We start from the raw sequence: 19,722 nt of genomic DNA on the forward strand, positions 1-19,722 counted from the left end.
GCCTTTGCCCAGTGTAATATCACAGTTATTGTATAGTTCCACCAGTTGTCTTAATATTCAATGCAAAGTTTAATAGTCCTATTCTGACAAGCAGGCTCTAGTGGTTACGTCAGACCAGAAACGAGTACACAGACAGACGGTGGATGAAATGGTAAATGCGCTTGCTTGCGCCGGTTTATTGGAAAATAAAAGGTTTGTACAAAACAAAACACAGGACACGGCACTTGTGGCCAAAATAAACAGACCAACAAAACGAACAGACACTAACAAACAGGGACGAACACTAAACAAATACGTACTGTGCTGGTCCTCCAGCACCACGTAGCAATTGCTTACTTTTTACTTATTTTCTCTCCTCACTCTCTCCCGTTCCTTCGCCCAGAACACACAACACCCCAAGTGAATGAAATGTGCATCTATATATACTGTTGTGCCGGGATTCAATTACTAATTAATGATTCACTTGAATCCCAGCACATGAATTAATTATGTGCAACCTCGTGCTCGTATATTAATTATTTTAAATGCACGTGAAGTGATGTGCAATCCTCGTGCCTAAATACAATTATACATTTTAAATAACTTGTGCTGCACACACCCATTTACATCCTGCGTACCAACTACAATACACGCAATATACAACATATAACACACAAATGCACACAGGGGCGGGGCACATTGCCACACCTATATATAATATATATATATATATATATATATATATATATATATATATATATATATATATATATTTTTTTTTTTTTTTTTACACTACCGGTCAAAGGTTTTAGAACACCTCCATTTTTCCAGTTTTTGTTGAAATTTACGCAGTTTAATGTCTCAATGTACTCTGAAATTAAAGCATAGAACAAATAAACAATTGGAGATAAAAAAGAAATCATGGAATCGTTTTGTTTAACAAAATTTAATCTAAATTTTTTACTCATCAAAGTAGCCACCTTTTGCAGATATAACAGCCTACAATGGAAATCAAATATTGTTTGGAAAGTTCTTCCCAACACTGTTGCAGAAGTTCCCACAAATGTGTTGCACTTGAAGGTTGCTTTGCTTTCACCCTTCTGTCCAGTTCATCCCAAACCAGCTCGATGGGGTTTAAGTCTGGAGACTGTGCTGGTCATTCCATGATTTGAAGCCTACCGTCTTGTTCTTTTCTTCTAAGGTAGTTCTGACATAGCCTGGAGGTATGTTTTGAGTCATTATCTTGCTGTAGGATGAACCCCTGACCAACTAGGCGTATACCAGAGGGTATTGCATGGCGCTGCAAAATGCTATGGTAGCAGTTTTGGTTCAGGGTGCCACTCACTCTGTGCAAGTCGTCGACTCTGGATCCAGCAAAAGAGCCCCAGACCATCACGCTTCCTCCTCCATGTTTGACAGTTGGTGTCACACACCGAGGAACCATCCTTTCGCCTACTCAACGGCGTACAAAAACCCTGCGTGATGAACCGAAGATTTCAAATTTTGATTCATCGGTCCACAAGACCTTCTTCCAGCCTTCAGTAGTCCACTGGCGGTGCTTCATGGCCAAGGCAAGCCTCTTTTTCTTATTTTGCCATCTTAGTAATGGCTTTCTTACTGCCACTCGACCTGTCAAACCTGTAGCTCGAAGTCTTCTCTTCACAGTTGAAACTGAGACTTGCTTACTTCGACCAGTGTTAAGCTGTGCTTGAAGCTGTTGTCCTGTGAGCCGCCTATCACGCAAGCTGTTGACTCTCAGAAACTTGTCTTCTGATTCTGTTGTGGCTTTGGGTCTGCCAGACCTCTTCCTGTCAGAGTTTCCTCCAGTTTCCAAGTGCCTTTTGATGGTGTAGGAAACTGTACTCACTGACACCTTGTCTTTCTTTGCAATTTCTCTAAAGGAAAGACCTACACTTTTAAGGGTTATAATGGTCTGTCTTTCTTCCTTTGTTAATTGCCTTTTTCTTGCCATTATGAGAGCAATATACTACTTCCTGCAGTACAATACTGTCCAAATAATGCTTAAGAGGGTGTAGTAACACAGTCTGTTCCAACACTGCTTTTATACAGACAGAGGGTTTGTAAGTAATCAACAAAAGTTGGGACACCTGTAGGAATTGTTAGTATCAACTTTCAAGGCTTAATTTACTTCCATTGCTGCAGAACAGCTGTAAGTTGTTAACCCATTACTTGTTCCCTGAAAAAGGCCTTTTTGTATAACTCTGAAATGTACATTATTTTCAGTTTTTGGTCACCTAAACTTTTTTTTTTAACCTCTGGCAGTTTACCGCTTACCTTTGTACCATTTCAGGTTATTCACTGGCCTTGAACTGCTTAAATTTCAATAAAAACTAGAAAAATGGGGGTGTTCTAAAACTTTTGACCGGTAGTATATATATATATATATATATATATATATATATATATATATATATATATGTAAGAGAACCGCACCACTCACGAGTTCGTGCCCCTTTAAAAATACGACCTAGGACACAGGAATTTTCTACGCGATTGCGCTATTTTTTAATAAACACAAAATAAACAAACACAACAAAACACAAAATAAACACCTAACTCCGTTTTGGAGCGCTGACTGTACAGGTAAGTCCCTGACTAACTCGCAGGATGGCTAAGTCGTTTACCTGGCACCACAACACAAAACACAGGCTCAACACAGCACTTACTATATTTCTCTGGACTACTCGGAAGCAGAGCACCTCTTCTGCCTCCTTCTACTTAGCAGCCATGAGCAGACTAGCTGCCTCTCTTAAATACCCTGCACCTGGTCCCAATTCTAAATTACTGCCCAGGTGCAGGGGATAATTAAATAATAAAACAATTAACAAATTAAATTCAACGATAAACCAAAACAATTAAACTAAACAAATGTGCATTCCGCACATGTATTCCACGCAGGGAGGCTTTAACCCCCTCCCTGCTGTGTATATATTATATATATATATAGTCATGCATCTAAAAGAGAGGTTTCAAACTCAGTATACTCTTGTAGGAAAAGTGCACCTTCAGGTCACCTCCACTAAGGCATCCTCCCATTACGCATACGCACACAAACAACAAAACATACTATATCCCAGTAAGACTGCATAGAGTAACACAAAAATGAATGAATGAAAAATGGTCTGGTAAAAAAAAGGCATTGACTGAAAACTTAAGGTCAACTGTTGGCGGCTGCATTTGATATATAGCTCCATCCATACTATGAAATGTTTGGTTTCATTTACTGCTCTAACAAGAAGCTCATTATCCTTCAGTGTGAATTGTTCCTTTAATATTGACTACTGCGAGCCTTCATGCTCCTCAGAAATGCTGAATTGAACTTGTGAATGTGGCCTTTATCTGGGCCATCCCCCCAAAAAAGGACTTGTGAATGAAACTTAAAAAAGAGATGTCAGATACAGTGATTAATAAAGAATGCTAGCTTATTCTGTAACACTTCAAACACATTTTCACTAGTAAACATTCCACCTATATACACATATTGAAGTATTTTTTTCTTTTTGTTTCCTTTTAAAAAAAAAAATAACCACACATGTTATTGCCAGGTATATTGAAGTCAGAGCTGCTGTTCAAACAAGCGAATGAAAACAAGTTGTTAATAGTGTTGCATGTACATTGCCATAGTTACTGGACTCCACATTAGTCTAAATAAAGTGTGCCCTCAGCAAGGCAGCAAAAAACAGACTGCTGCACTGTTTATAGACATGTCTGGAATGCCCTAAATGTCCCGGCTTTCAATTAAAGCTTTTACTTCTACTTCAGCTGTAATATTTGGACCAGACAAAACTTCCCATGCCTTATCCATTTTGTTTAATTGAAGCTTGGGCCTAGAACAAAGCTGGTCTCATCGTTACCTGTAGTGCTGGGATATATATGTTTTGTATCTATGTATGACAGAAACCTACATTAGTTTTGTGCAACTTGTATTTATGACTAAAATAACTTAAAAATACAGCTTACAGAGGACGTGTAAAAACTATTTGCAAGCAGTAATACATAGCAAAAATTACACAAGAACAGCACCTAAAATGAATGTCTGATTGTGTAATTCTTTCAAAATCTATAGTCCTGAGTAGTTAATGCCATACTTCACTAAACTGGTCTGCCATTAACATGCTGCTTTACTTGACCCTCTGTGTGTCTTCAAACATACAGTCCACTATGTACCACTACTTCAGTAATCCTACAACATGAAGTCTTCTTATTGTTATTTCAGCATTTTCCAGGACATCTTGCATCCCTTTGACAGCACATGTTCAAAACAGTAGTGCATTCTATTCTGTAAACACCCCACTTGCTATGAGTTTTTACTTGCTTTTATTTTCTGTGGTTTTTATTGGACTTTATTCCTTGGTCATGATTTTTCATGGCATGCACTCACGCACCCAAACATGTTTGCGTTTCTATATTTGTGGGGACTTCTCATTGACTCTCACTATATTTTTATTTACTATTTCTAACTCCAGTCAGACAAAACTCCACACAGGGTGAAAGTCAACAACAAACTAAATATTTTGGCACTTTTATTATTTTTTTTGAAGGCATATTTAGTTCTTAAAAACATGTTTTACAAAGTGGGTATGTGCCCACAACGTCGTTTTTTCAGGAGTTACTATCTTTGTGGAGACATTTTCTCAAATTTTGTCTGCACATTGATAGTAATACCAACCCACATACACAAGCACACACACACAGAGGACTTTACTGTGTGCAGAAAAATAATCCTCCTGAAAGTACCTTTCTCTTCCTCTTGAAATAATGCAGGTCTTAGTTATAGTGGTTGTACTTTGATTTTGAATTTTGTAGAATATCTCTTCCTGAGTCATCTGGATATTGTCACATAAGCTGGAATACTTCTATGAGGATTTGGTTAATAACAGTTCTTAGTAAGTTCAGACAGCTTACATATTTCCCTGACTGTCTTCCTACCAGGTTAATTTGTATACATACTGTACAATTTGAATGGGAGACTTTTTGCTAAAAATATTCAGATGGCAAATTTGCCAACAGAAAATGTAAATACTCAAGAAGATATGGCACAGTTTCCTAAGTGATAATATCACACACTGTCAGCACACCACAGGAAGCACCGGGACTGTGGGACAGGAAGATATCTTCATCCATGATTCTCCATTGATAAGCAAATCTGTATATCCTTCCTACAACCCTAATGAAATAGAAATGAACATAAGTAAAGCAAAGAATGTAAGCACTGGTAATGAAAAAATCTGTTTTAGTAAACAGACAAGCTGGTTAAGCCAACACTTGCTGTTGATAAAGAAGCATGTGAATGTGATACTGCTGAATTATTTGACTGAGTCACACAGTTTGAAGCAACCAAAATAAACCTGCTTAAAACAGACGGTTGTCTAGAAGTTTAGAGATAAGCAGAACAGGGGTTTGCTGTATTCACACTGACAACAGCTAGGCAAAGTGGTGGCAGCCATTACATTTTAAGGGTGCACTGTATGATATTTCTGGAACATTAAACGGGAACTAAAATCATAAACAATATACCTGCTGAAAGATTTGAAGTGTTTTTTTAAAGTCGCCCGTTGCCATCAGCTAGAAAGTTGATCAGTAGGATAATCACCTGAAGCCTACCGGCTGATCAATGATGAGACCTGGAAATCAAGGCCTCAGTCAATCAGTCACCACGTCTATAAATATGGTCCAGGATGTTGAGCATATTTTGGATGCAACATGCCCATCATCCTACTACATACTCTTATCACAGTTGGTGGCAGGGATTTATTGCAACCTTGTGCGTTCCATACCGCAATGCCTGCTGGATGTGTTTGAAGCAAAGGAGGGCCACATGCCTGGTATTAAAATCAGGGTGTGATATGTTTGCAAAGGCCAGATGTGATGGGGAGAAATATACTTTCAACAGGCCAATAAACTGAAAATATCGATCAAGACATTGCTGTGATTCACACGTTGTGCTTTTGTTACATTGGGCTTACGTAAAAGGGAATAATGTTTGTTTTTGTTATAGTTTCATTACTAATAAGGTAATAACAACATACCTGGAAAAAAATAATACGATAGAAAAAAACAGGGACTGAAAATATTTTCTATTTAATTATTTGGGGGTTTTTTTGGAGGGGGGGGGGGGGTTCTCAGAAAAAAAACATCATTTGGTAAAAAAAAAATTATATTGAGCACAGAAAATATATATAATAACTTTTGAAATGTGTATCTTTTTCAAGCACGTGCTAACAGTCGCAAATGTTTATTCGTATTACTTGCACCAGATTTACATTCCTTGAAGGATTTTGTTTATGTGACATTTTAATGGTTCTGTGTGTCCCAGACCAGGGGCATCTATTAAAATAAAACACATAACATTTTGTGTAAGCAATTCTTAGTTATAGCTGCAATTTATTTATGCTTTGTCTAAGCCTACTACATAATATTTACAAAACCTTGGCCCTGAAAAGTACAGTGCAGTATTTACTGAGACATAAGCATCTGTGATATCAAACCTTGGGCATTGTTATCTTTGACAGTTAAAAGAGTATAATGAGTACCCCATTGCATACACATACAGACAATAGGCTTTCACCATTACTGCAGTTCAAATAGTCTCTTTAAAATAACTGTAGTTAAAAAAAATAATTCCCTAAATGTTCTTCCCATGAACATCTATTCATTAAATACTGTAGGTCTCAAATGTGCAGTTCTGAAAGAAACACATGCATTACCAAACATGTGCTTTATTTTTACTTTAAAACCTGAAATGTAGTACTAAGGTAAGTTAAAGAAAGTTTGCAAGCCATGCTTTTAGACGGTCTTTCACTTCCTGGGTCATTTCATCTGGAGGGTGAAATAGTCCCTACCCCTTCACTGCCCTCTCTAAAGATGTTAACATTTTCTTGTGTGACTGCTGGGAGAGACGTCTTGGCAATAAATAGAACCATAAAAAGGTCCTCTTAGTTCAGCTATCCCTGGAATATCATATATAAAAGTAAGTGTCACAAAGAGACAACCTCCATAGGATGTGGTAATTTAGGATTCTTCTGAAAAGCATTACCAAAGGAAACTCAAAGAAGCCAAGGGTCAGTAACGTTCTTCCATCTTCCACTCAAATCCATGTTATAGCACCCATTGCAACACTTAAAGCAGAAGTTAACATAACAGACTTTTCCAGGGTTTTGGGCCTATGACACAGAACATGAGCCCCAACCTACTTTTCTTGGAAGAGAAACACAATCTGAAAGTATCCATTGCCTGACCCCCAAACAGCTCATCTGTACAAACTGTTTCTGTTTTTAATGTTTGTTTTGACCAGTGTGGTAGTGCCTACTCTTACCCGACACAAGTTTTGGATTTATTTTGAACACTGGGGCACTGTTAGAAAACCATTGCATTCAGCATTTTTTTTCCACCGCTGTTTGTTGAATTCATAACATTTAAGAAGTCCCTTGGAAAGACTTTAGTAATTATTACCATCTGTTTCTAAGCCGTATCTGTTACATTCTTCTGCACTGAATGCAATAGGAATATAGCCTGTATACGCCAGCTATTATGAAACATGGCTTTGGCTGTGAACCATTCATTTCCTCCAGAATGCAGACATACCAAAGCTCTCTTGTTAGGGATATGCATATGTCTAGCTGCTTTTAAGGTGCAACATGCTGATTTTACATTAGCAAATTTATATTCTTTAAGATTTTATTAAACATGCAGACTTACGACTGGTAATAATTATGTTACAATAACGTTTCATTTGGACACAGCTATTGAAAAAAAGTCAAGTATTTATTACGACTACGACTACTACTACTACGACTACTAATAATAATAAAAACGAAAAACACGGTATTCTGCAGCAACTGATTGCACTCGTACTATAATTGCTAAGGGGAACGTGTTAATAACGATTGGCGCACAGAGAGTTAATACTTTGACACAGCAGCAATTCCGCAATGTGGGGGAGTAACCCGGCTCAGGCAGCAGCAGTAACATCAGAGCACATTCCTGGGCAATTCTTAGTTGCCAACATCTGATTAGAACCATATCTGAGAGGCTGAGATTTTGCCTTAATCCGCACACGGACGGGATCCAACTATACACTCACCTCGACCTCGTACTGTCAATTCATCAGCCACCTGAGAGGGAACGAGGAAAAGGAACATGTAGAATCCAGCAAGGAGACTGTATTGCGGTCGGTGAGTTATGTGTGTATTGTAAAACAAAAAGTAGCGAATTCTTGCGAACGTGTTTAACAACTGTGCTTGCCTGCATACTTACCGGTACTGTTTTTGACTGAAAATAAACATCTCGAAGCACCACTGTTTACACGGAGCGTAGGACTGCACGGGGTTGTGTAGCAGAAACTGGAATGGTGAGGGTTTCACAAAAATTCGAGGAGCATAAAGTAGTGAGGTTTAAAACCTGCCAAACAGATACATTATATTTCTAAAGTTAAATAAGTGAACTTTTCTTAAACATACTAAACTGCTGTAGCTATTGTATTTTTGGTAACACTTTAAAATAAGTGTTCATGATTATTTCATGTGTGTTAAGGGAAATGTTATGAAGTATGTCATGAACTCATGCTTGTGACTTGAATTCATTCGGAATTTGAATTTAATTTGAAATCAGACACTTATTTTAAAGTGTTTTTTCTTTATATATCAAGACAACTGGTGAGCTGGTGATCTGCAGAGTTTGGAATAGGAACACACGATTTCCTGCTGGAAATCATTTTAAAGAAAAGGCAATCAGAGTTGATCAAATACCTTGGTTGTCTAATGCATTTTAGTGAGATGCTTGATATTTTTTGTAATATGTGTAAATCATACTTTTTTGTTGTCGCATAAGGCAAATAAAAAGTGCACAATTTTCCGATTAAGACTATTTAATTGCTACCAGGTTTCCCATGTTTGGTTTTCGATGACATTTGCTTGTAGAAGTAAGGACTGTGCAGGAAAGTGTCAGCTACAATTAATACAATTATCAGTGTTCAATTGATTCATGCAAAAGGGAATGTTCAAATGAACAGCCTCTGCTTCAGATCAAGGGGTTAGAATGTTGCACGTTTATATCGCAGCACCTATACTTACTCGTAGGCTGAAATCAAGCATGGTTTGAATACATTCTATGTTATGTTATGTTGTGCATGATTTTAGGTTACAAGAAAAAATTGGTATACTCCAATAAGCTTGGGACAAACCCTTTACAAATTACATATCGTGCTGCAATCTTTACAGTTATTTGGTCCTATTTAAAGGCTGCTATAAGGGTAACAACCATGATTGAAATATAGTCACAGGGTATACTATTTTTATATGCATTTCAACAAGATATGTTTGTTTTATCAATTCAATTATATTGCTATTCCAATAACAACAATGCTCATTAATATAGCAAAAGGTAAAGGTCCAATGTGTTACCAGATCTTGGCTATTGTATGTCACCTTGTAGTTCATTATGTTCCATTTGTGTGCTAGCATAACGTTTAAAAAGAGCTCTGAAGAGTGTCTTACACCCGCTGGGAGGGTCGTTGTTGTTTATATTCAGGTGATTTATTGTAGTTACAAGGCTGGCTGGCAATGTCTGTCTGCTGCCTTTGTTTCAAAATGCCTTCTGAACTTACAGCTCAAGTTTTCATCTATGGGATTCAGATACAATTGAGAAAACTAATGATCTTCACGGCCACCTTGGCCTGGGATACTCTTGGACAAAGTGTTTTTTTTATCTGGGTAATGTACTGAATGGATTTTAATTAAGTGTTTGGGTCTACAATTTATTTAATAACTCTAAGTAGATTAGATTGTAATCTATGTTTGTGCATTTCTTGTAACAACAATGTTTTTATTATCTCAAACAACCACAACTAGTGTAAATACGTCACTCCATGTGCTTGGTTGAGTATACATATTCATATCACAATTTTAAATAGTTTTCTTTAGAAGCCTTCTGGGCAAAAATAACCGGTGTAGTTGGAAACATGTTGGCAGTTTTAAATCTAATGGTGAAGTTTACATTTTTTTAAAGTGGTACTGAATTGAAAAATATGAAGGCATAAAAATTTTGGGATTCATTTTTTTGTGATTTATAGTTTTATAATTAGTGTTCTAGTTTGGTCTGACTTTACTAACAATGATTCATATTATGAGTTCTTAAACTGAGAAATATGTAGTTCCTCTTTGGGAAGTGTGACTTCTTAATGGATATGCTAGGTTGTCAACATAATGTGGGGCTTTTGTTAAGTTTCATCTTAATCTTAATGTTTTAGAACCGTATACCAGTTATGCTTTTGTCAACATCCCAGGCCATAGATTAAAATTTGGTCCAAATTGTGTTTTGTTTTTTTTTCTTATAAGAATGTCTGAAATGGCGTGCCTTGCAATTTTACATTTTTCACTTGGCTCTTTTTGTTGGTTTTGGTAAATGTTCAGCATTTTTGATGAAAACAAATTCTCTTTTCAAGAAATAGCTTGTTGTGATGTTTTATTTGCTGCTAAGCAACTGCACAATTCAAAGGATATGTGAGTATATATGCAATGTCTTGCTTTTGCTTTTTTTTTCTTTTAAATACAATTTTAAACTTAGAAAAATCACATGACCAGGTGCTGGATTGCACAGTCAGAATTACATTGGTTTTAAGCAGAAGAGACATAAGTCATGCCAGGTTCTAGAATAGGTTCCCAATTGTAGAGGGTATCGCACCATTCATTTCAATAGTGATTTGTTTGGGACCCAAAAATCATTCCAAATTATAGAGAGTGCCGATTTGAGGGAGGCTGAATTAGACCGGTTTTACTGTACCTTCATATCCTTTTGTCTGCTGTTTTTATAGCATCTCTGGTTCATGTTCCTTCCCCTTCCTTCCTGTAGCATTGGACCTACATAGTTGTTTTTTTTTTTTTTATCTATACATAACTTTTTGGACAAGCATAGAAAAAGCAGCAAAAAAATCTGTTGTCAAAAGGGATGTGTTTCCATTAGTGTGATACACTGTACCCTTTGGTATGGCCCTGCTGTGAATGATGATTTCCACCCTGGGTTCTTGGGTTCGTTTTTTACTTGGCTTTGCCTGCAGACTTTGTAAAATAGGAAAGCTTGCTGTCTGTACATTTGTCTGTGGCAGGAAAAAAATATTGTTTAAGATAGTTAAAGTGTAAACCATAATAACTTCAATCGCACTAGGACAGCTGATACAGCACCAGCTTTTTTTATTTTTAATTAGTTACCCATGTAAAAATCTTCCTGTCACAGGACAATGACATAGAGCAAAGTAACAAAGGCTTAATTTAACCTGACTTACTAAACAACTAGGGTGTATAGTAACAGCTAATTACTTAAAGAAGACGGGTTATTCAGCTTACTGATGAAATACAATGACAATAAAATATATTCTGTTGGAAAGTGTACAGTATGTAGGGTTGACAAATTGCAACATTGTGCTGAGCTAGTCATTTGTTTTTATTTAATTGACAGAAAGGCACTTTCCCTACACTGCCGCTCAGGCCATCACCCGATCCCTGCCAGCTGCTAAGAGCGTACAGTATTCCTTGCATTTGCAGCATGGTTGTATAGCTGGGCAAACATCTATTTTATCATCTACAACACTGGTATGCCAATATTGAAACATGCCTCTACTCTGTGTTGGTATGAAGACCATTCTTGGTGATTTGTCAAGATATTTTTAACAGTGTTAAAGCGACTCTTGGATATTTTTTTGACACTGGTAGCAAATTCAGTACAAAGTCACTGTAGTATATGCTGCTGCAATGCACTGTAGCCATTCCATATAGTAGGTCTGCTTCAGATGTAGTTGAGTCACTTTGACATCACCTCACAGGTATATCTCTCAATGCTCACTGTGTTATAAACAGTAGACAATTCAGAGGAAAAACTGAAATCTCATTTATCTATCCCAAAGTTTCAGTAAAGAAGAAATGTTCCTTGGGAGGATCTTACTGGAAAGTAACTTTTTTTTGTTCAGCAGAAAGCAGGAGGGGATGCTAATACAGTTCATTTTGGACCAGTATGGAGAAAAGGGCTGCCCTTTAGTGTAGTACCTTGAGTTGCTTATCAATTAGAAGTTCAGCTGCACTAAATGAGGACACAGCTTGCAGTGAAGTACAATATTCTGATTTTTATGATGGGTATGCAGCACCCAGGTCAGAACTATATGCTTGATTTGTTGAATTTCTATCCACTGGGAACCCACTGTGTCAAGGTCAACAACCTGCATGGCAAAATACTTTTATTTTTTATATACAGGCCAATTTAGTTTTATGGTCTGAAGAAGTTTGCTCTTTCTTTTACATGAAAAATGTTGGGAGAAATCTCCAGCATGTTGTGTACTGTAATTAGAAGTGGCTCAGAAGTAGCAAAATAAGCAGATTCTAGTGTTTACGTTTTCAAGTTTTTACATCTCTCCAAACTGTACACCATTACTTTTAGCTGCAGACGGAAATGGATTAAAGACTTGTTTACTTTTGCACCTGACGTGTGTAGGATTAGAGCAGAATTTCTTTTCCTGTGAGATTTCTGATGTAAAAAGAGTACCTGCTTTTGTTCCTGGCCTAAAGAATCAAATAGTTGAGAAAACAGTCCTCTCTAAATATAGTATATGGCATAGCTTTTTAAAACAGCGTAACACCCATGGAGCTGACATGACATAAAGGACTGTGTTTTTCTATGTCTGCTCTGCTGTTGCCATCACACCATGGTGAGTCTTCACTTAAATCATACTTTAAATGCTTTACCCCCCTTCAACTCTAATTATACCAGCATCTGACACGACATGTTCCCAACTGCTGAAAATAGCAGCATAGGTTGTGGTTGTTATTTTCTTTTTTAATTGAAGAAGCTTATACTTTCCTGAATTCTAATGATTTCACACTTCTGGTACTGTATTACAAATCTCTTTTTAATCCTAGCGCACTGTAAACTAACAGAGACCAATTTAATTGTATACACTATTAGATGAAACATGTAGACATTCACACAAACTTCAAATGTGTTAATACAAGAACTTGGATGTCTTCACTGTATTTTAATTATTAGTCACAGATGGATTAATTATGCGTAGTATTTTGTTACAATAAGCTACATAAGTAACCTATAATTATAATGTGTAGAGTGATGCTTTTCTGATTTATGCACATGGCCCTATTGTTGGTCACAGTTTTCAACAATGGTGCTAATTCATGAAGCTCTATCATATGTGTTCACTTGACATCATTTTATTGATGACCTTGAGTTTGTGACCTTCCCATGTTTCATTAGTTTAATACAATTGAATTCATGGTGTTTGTAAACAGTGGCTGCCCTACCAGGAAGTTAACCACATTCTGCTATAAAGACACATTGTGCCTGTCCTGAAACTCCCTTTGGGTACTGTAATATATTGATGGATCCTGTCCTTAAATTAACAAGCTCAGCAGTGAAGTTTTTAAGGCTTGTAATCTCCTATATTGCTCCTTACAAGCGCTGTTCAGGAGAAATAGGTGCACAGTACACTTACTGGTATAAGATTCAAGAGTTGTATGTAAAGGATCTGGCTGTAATCAACATTGTTGTGATTGACTACTTGTCAGGGTTCTCCCCGGGCCTTATCAGATCCGATCCGCCCGTCTTGCAGATGCTACTGTGCCTTTAACAAGGCTTGATTGTGCTTCTACCAGACTAGATCACTTGCGCGTTGCTGGGTGAAAAAAAAAAAATCTTGGAACCACATGACAGCTGTGTTACGTCTAGACACATTTAACCAATCAGAGAGTTGAAGGGGCGGGTTTTCTGTGTTAAGCACTTTGATAGGCTAAAACGATAAAAATGACTGCTAAAAAATAACCAATTATTTTCAAAGCAAAAATAGTGACAATGAATGCAGGGTTTTCAAAATAAGCCGGCGATTGGCGCAATCCACTGCCTAATGCTATATTTGCACCAGCTGTTTTATTAAAAAGAATATTAAGATTATTTTCGGGTATTATCATTCAGTCCATTTTTTGTAGTATTATTGTACTGTAAGGTGATATATAATACATAATAGCTATACATATGCACCAAAAAAAAAGAATATTCCTTTTGTTGTGATATCGTAACAGTATGTACCGAGGTGCTTGAGAGATGGGGTTTCATATATAGAGGCTGTACACCTTAAGAAGAAAGGCGTGATTCAATATCAGCTGACATACAAATGCTTAAGTGCAGAGGTGCTGGATTATTACACTCCAGTTTCATGCAACGTCAGTGGAATATTATTTGAACTGGTGGTAATAGGAAATGGTCCCAGCGAATTTTTTTATAATTAAATCTCCTATTTTGAGAATTGTATTTGACTAAGGGGGTGGGGGAACATCATGCTAATGGAATGCAAATAAACATAGGGATTAAGCGAAATGGCAGACCCATTATAACTGTATTGTTCCAGGCAATATAATAACAGTGCTTGTATATCCCAGTAAGACTTTAGTGTTATTAAAATGCTTATATATCTTACTATAAGTGGCAAAAAGCACTTGGGACCTCCCTTGTGAATTGATTGCTTAAAGCAGGTGGTTATTAAATATGGACCTTCTCTACAGGTAGGGGCGATGCGGTTGAGTACTGTAATTAGAGCAAAGATACGTAGTGAGTGAATGGCTTTATACAAAGCTAATTGTTTCTTAGAGCATGGATAGACATTTATTGTGTTGCAAAAGGACACACCTAGCCCACCCAGACCACCATGCAGTTATACTGCAAAATATGTAATTGTAGTCAGCCTGGGATGACAGTGCATCACAGCGGAGTTAAGTTATGTGCCATGGTTCAGTTCAAACACGGCACATCTCGGTTTCATTACTATAGTTCCTGTACTGATGGATAACCATTACGTTATTTTAATGCCAACAGAACTTGCATCCCACCACCTTCAACCAGAATACTGTATCTGCGTCAGACCAACTGCCACAGAGTAGATAGAAGGAACTGTCAATGTTAATATTGTTCTAATAGTATAGGAAATATTTAACCTTTTTTATGCCAAAGCATTGTATAAATGAAATGGTCCCTTGTTAATGAGTAGCACAATCTCTTGCATTCAGCTACTAATGCTGGCAGCGTGTAAATGTTCCCTAGGTAACCGTTGACTTTCCTCGATTATTCCATATCTGCACTGAAAAAAAGATGTCCATATCCTAATATCAGTATAAACAAGTATTAGTAGCTTTGGAGCAACAACAAAACAAATACAAAAATAATATTTCACAGTATGTCTTTTAAGCCAAAGTTCAATGTGGAAAGGAAGCTGTTAATGTCCAGTAACCCATAACAAACAACTTAAATTGCATTCTAAGTTATTTTTTGTTTGTTTGTTTGTTTGTTTGTTTTTTACTGGTTTGTAAAATAGACTTTGGATTAAAGGCCTAGATAAATTTGGCCTGGGGGGTTATTTAACTTTAAATCCACACATGCACACTGTATAAATGCACTTATTTCCACTTAAGAAATTCAATAGTAGAAAAAATAAATGTTCTGAAATGTATTACCTCTATCAAATCACTATCCATGGCTTTGACACAGTTCTTAATATATTTTTACTCAGTTTAAGAATAAATGTGGCTTTTTCAATCGGATTCAAACTTAATTTACTAACAGCTCGATTCAAACACAGTTTCCAATAATTATCAGAGATTTTTGGGGTTTATTTCTATGTAGTTGATACAGTGTAACTACAGTATTAAGGTGCTGCTACTTTGTTTATTGTGATGTTATGCCGTAAAGGATTTTACAGAAGACTATGTAAAGATATTGGGCCGACCCTCCGTACCTGTATATCGTGCTGACAATCCCCGCTATATATCTTAAGAGCTGCTCAATGAATTGTGATGTAGCATGTGTGACAGGGCAGAGGCCCTGCACACTGGGGAAAATGTGTGTTTTGTGGCTGCTTTGCAGAGCCACAGTTTAAATGAAGTGTTGATTGTTGTATTAACGTAATTAGGCACACCTGCTAGTAATCAAGGAAGGTGTATTTAATCAGGTCTGTAAGGTGTGTCAAGGCTAAGATGTTAAGGCTAAGGCCTGAGAAGAGACCTGTGTGGTTCAGACCTGGAAAGGTATGTGTTTAATGCATGTATTTGATTTTGGTTGCTGGTAAACGACTTGGCCGTCCAGTTATAGTTAGAACTTGGGGAAAAGTTTAGTAAGCACTTCTTGGAGGAGTTAGGCTTTTGTTTGGTTATTTTGTTTTGCATGTAAATAAATGTTCAGGCACTGTAATAACACCTTATCGGTTGTGTGATTACTCCTTTTACACCAGAAGACTGTGAAAAGGTCCCTGAAAGTGGCAAGCTTTACCCCAGTTTGCCACACTTGTTACCACTGTTTTCCTTCAGTTGCTGTATATAACCCATGGTGATCTACTTTTGCATGATTGGCTTATGATTGGTTGGGATGGGAAGGTTACAGAATATCTTCAGAAGTGTTTGTCCAAATCAGATTATACTTGGCCATTTTTTTAGTAGAAGAGGCCGTAAGTGTATTTCTTTATTTAGTTTAAAGTCTATTAATCTTTAAAGTATCTGCTGTACATTAACATCTCATCATATTTTAAATGCATTACAATACTTAGTGACATTTATCCATCTGTCCCGTGAAACCAGTCTGTACAGCTTGATCTCACCAATATTAGACTGGAGATCTTAGAACAGTTTAGGTAAATTCTTTGACTAGAAGTCTTTATCAGTGTCTCTTATTCAAAACCGTTGTCAAATCATTTCTTTCTGTTTAGTATGACTCCATGACAAACTATGTAGTTATGGATGAACACATAGGAGTTAGACTGGAGTTTTATATGTGTTTAATTAATACAAAACAAACTATATAATATAATCATTCTAAATTGTATATAAATATCAGAAAGGAATTTTGGGAAACTATACTCAAATGCCCTTGTCATTGGTTCAGTGGGTGAGTAAGTTGAATTTTAAACATTTGGGGATAATTGAGGTGATTTATCTACTGTATTTAGTTTAGTTCTATCAAATAGTTAACTGTAAAATACTCTGTCATACAGTAAGGTAACACAAATGCAAAATAAATAAATATAAATAAATACAAAAAAAAAGTTAACACCATGAATATTGTATTAATTTTACAGACATCATTTAACATGTCCTAGAAAATGAACTAGTAGTTATGCCAACTGTTGTGGTCTCTTAAGAAAATAATGACATTTAAGGACTAATTCCTCATGATTTTCAGAAATAAAAAACAAATAAATGCCTGCTCTTAATTAACTCAAATGACAGTAGTACTTTCTCTATGCTCACTCTTTTGGGTAGTTTGTCATTTGAAAGTTAGTTTTAACTTTAACCAAATGTGACACTGGCAGAACACACATTAGGCATTCCTTGCTCCAATGACCCCCCCCCCCCCCACAATCTATCACTAATTTAGTTGTCTCCCCCCATGTCCTCTTAAAACACATCAAGATTGATAAATACAGTGCATGGTTCATTAGTTATTGGATATAACCACAGTACGCATTGCTGGCAGAACTGCAATATGTATATTGAAGGTTATAACTTTGAAGACGGCTGTGTACCTTGGACTGTTTACATACTAAGCAAAAGAAAATGAATTATAGAATCAATAAAGTTGAATAAGCAACTGGAATATACGACAGATATTACTTAAGGTTGTTTTTCAAAGTGTTCCATTGTTAGTTTTGCCCTTTTTATCTTTTAAGGCTCGAAAGTAACAATGTGTGTTGCTGGTAGGAGTATTAAATGAACATTCCGATCTATCACTTGCTAGCAAACGAACATTTTTATTGCAATGTTTTCTTTTCTTCACAAAACTCTGGCACTTGTTTGAATATTTGCCCTAGTGACTCTTAATAGTTGTTTGTGAAATATAAACTTAATCCTAAAATAATACTGTGTGGGTATTGTTGTGTCAGCATCTACAGTCAGGGGGAAGGACAGGAAGTTAAATAGCTGGCTAATTATAATTATTAATAATAATTAATAATTAATAATTATTAATGAATTATAAATGCCAGCCCATTAATGTTTGGGGTGACACTGATATTCTGAAGCGCAACTGTCTCATTTTACCCACTGCTTCATGAAGTAGTCACAGGATTTTCTCTTGAAATTAAGATGGTCAGCAGCATAGCGACAGAATTATTAACTTTTTTTACTAGATCAACCTTTGAACCCATTCCTACCTTTGCTCTGAAAACTAGTTCTTTCCCTCAGTCACCACAGAACTGTAGCAGCTGGAAGCCTCCTTGGTGGTGAGTTTAAAATCCAAATGAAATGCTGATGGTAAACTATACTCGTGTTCAGCAGACTGACATTTAGTGCCCCAAGTCTTAATTATAATAATAATTTCAAGATAGTTTAGATCGGATTAAGGATTTTCTTGGCTGATACTGCCAGTGTTGAAGAATCAACAGAATATAGTTGTGAAGTCTGTTCTATAAAGCATGTGATTTTTAATGTCTGGGAAAGACTGCAATATCTGAGCTGTCTTCAAGAAAAACTGTTTAAGGGCACAGAATGTATTTTTTAAATGAATCACTGTTGATTTAACAACCACGCTGTGGTAGAAAAAGCATTGCTTTGGGACTGATTGTTGGAAAGCTCAGCCTCTGATATGGTCCAGTGCATTGTGTTTTTTTTTTTTTTTTTTTTTTTGAAGGTTTAATTCCAGCTTGAGCAGTGTTGTACAGTGGCAGCTTGCGTTGGTGTGTGAAAGCCGGTCAGGGTGCAGCACTCACATGACTGCATTAGATACTGTAGGACTTGCTGCTATTCTCTATATTCAGATTCTTTTTTGACTGACCCGAAGCTGTTTCCATAAGAGAGTAACAGCTGTTGCTCTTTACGCTCGGCTTTTTCCTAACAGTTTCTAATAATAGAGTCCCTTAATGTAGGTGTTTTTTTCCCCCAGTTACATACTTGACTAGTTGAAGGATGTCATGTTAATTTACCCATCAGGCTAAAAATAAATTTAGTGTTTAAATCGGCATCGTAAGCTAGCACTACATTTAAGTAACTTCTCTGCTGAAGATGTCTGCTACTGCCGGTGACCAGCAACCAGTTGGGGATTGGAGTAAATATTTACTGGCCTCTTGCTGGGTTTTCAGCAGGTACAGAAAATCCCATACAATATTTACAGCAAACAAATAACTTCCTTGAATAGACAACAAACAGTTGTCTTTAGAATGTAATAGCATTTTTTTTCTTGGTCCAGCTTAACCACCTCCTAATAAAAATATGAATTAATGTGTGTGTGGTTTATTTGTAGAGCTGGTGTGTTGCAGACTTACATTTACTATGGATAAACCAGACCTATTATGCACTTATGAACAATGACTGTTGTGATGAGGATACATAAAGATAAGGGAAGGCGGTAACTTTGCAATGTGGCTGCTGAGCTGGAAACTGCTCATGAATCACTTCCAGACAGCTCCCTTGATTTCTGTATCCTACACATTTGTTAGGTTGTTTGTCTTCCATTCTTCTTCAGCCAGTCTTTCATACCATACAAAATTATTGTGTTTGTTTTTGGTAATACGTTTAGATCCAAGAATGCAGCTCTTATTGGAAACAACGGCTCTGAATTGTGCCAGCAGTAAAGCATATATACAATGTGGGAGAAGATATTGAGAGTAATAACTGCAGCTAAGTTTTTTTTTAAAAAACTGAATAAAAAAATTGCAAATGTACGGTTTTGCCACAACAAAACAATTTTGAATTG

General features: G+C 36.6%; 1 protein-coding gene across 9 annotated transcripts in view; it reads left to right on the top strand.

Moving 5' to 3' along the window:
* LOC117421212 (disabled homolog 2-like) overlaps window positions 1-19,722 on the top strand; it is a 61,187-nt gene that overhangs the window by 13,585 nt on the left and 27,880 nt on the right. For 3 of the 9 annotated variants that reach the window (XM_059025086.1, XM_059025113.1, XM_034035317.3), the window contains exon 1: window positions 7,841-8,174. The exons of 1 other annotated variant lie outside the window; for it this stretch is intronic. The gene's annotated coding sequence lies outside the window, so the exon portion shown is untranslated. Of the gene's footprint in view, window positions 1-7,837; window positions 8,175-16,016; window positions 16,068-18,058; window positions 18,254-19,722 lie in introns of those variants that run through there. 5 more of the 9 variants (XM_059025129.1, XM_034035321.3, XM_059025119.1 and 2 more) reach the window with 5 other exon arrangements.

Source organism: Acipenser ruthenus, chromosome 1 (genome assembly GCF_902713425.1).
Source record: "Acipenser ruthenus chromosome 1, fAciRut3.2 maternal haplotype, whole genome shotgun sequence".
Taxonomy (NCBI): Eukaryota; Metazoa; Chordata; class Actinopteri; order Acipenseriformes; family Acipenseridae; genus Acipenser; species Acipenser ruthenus.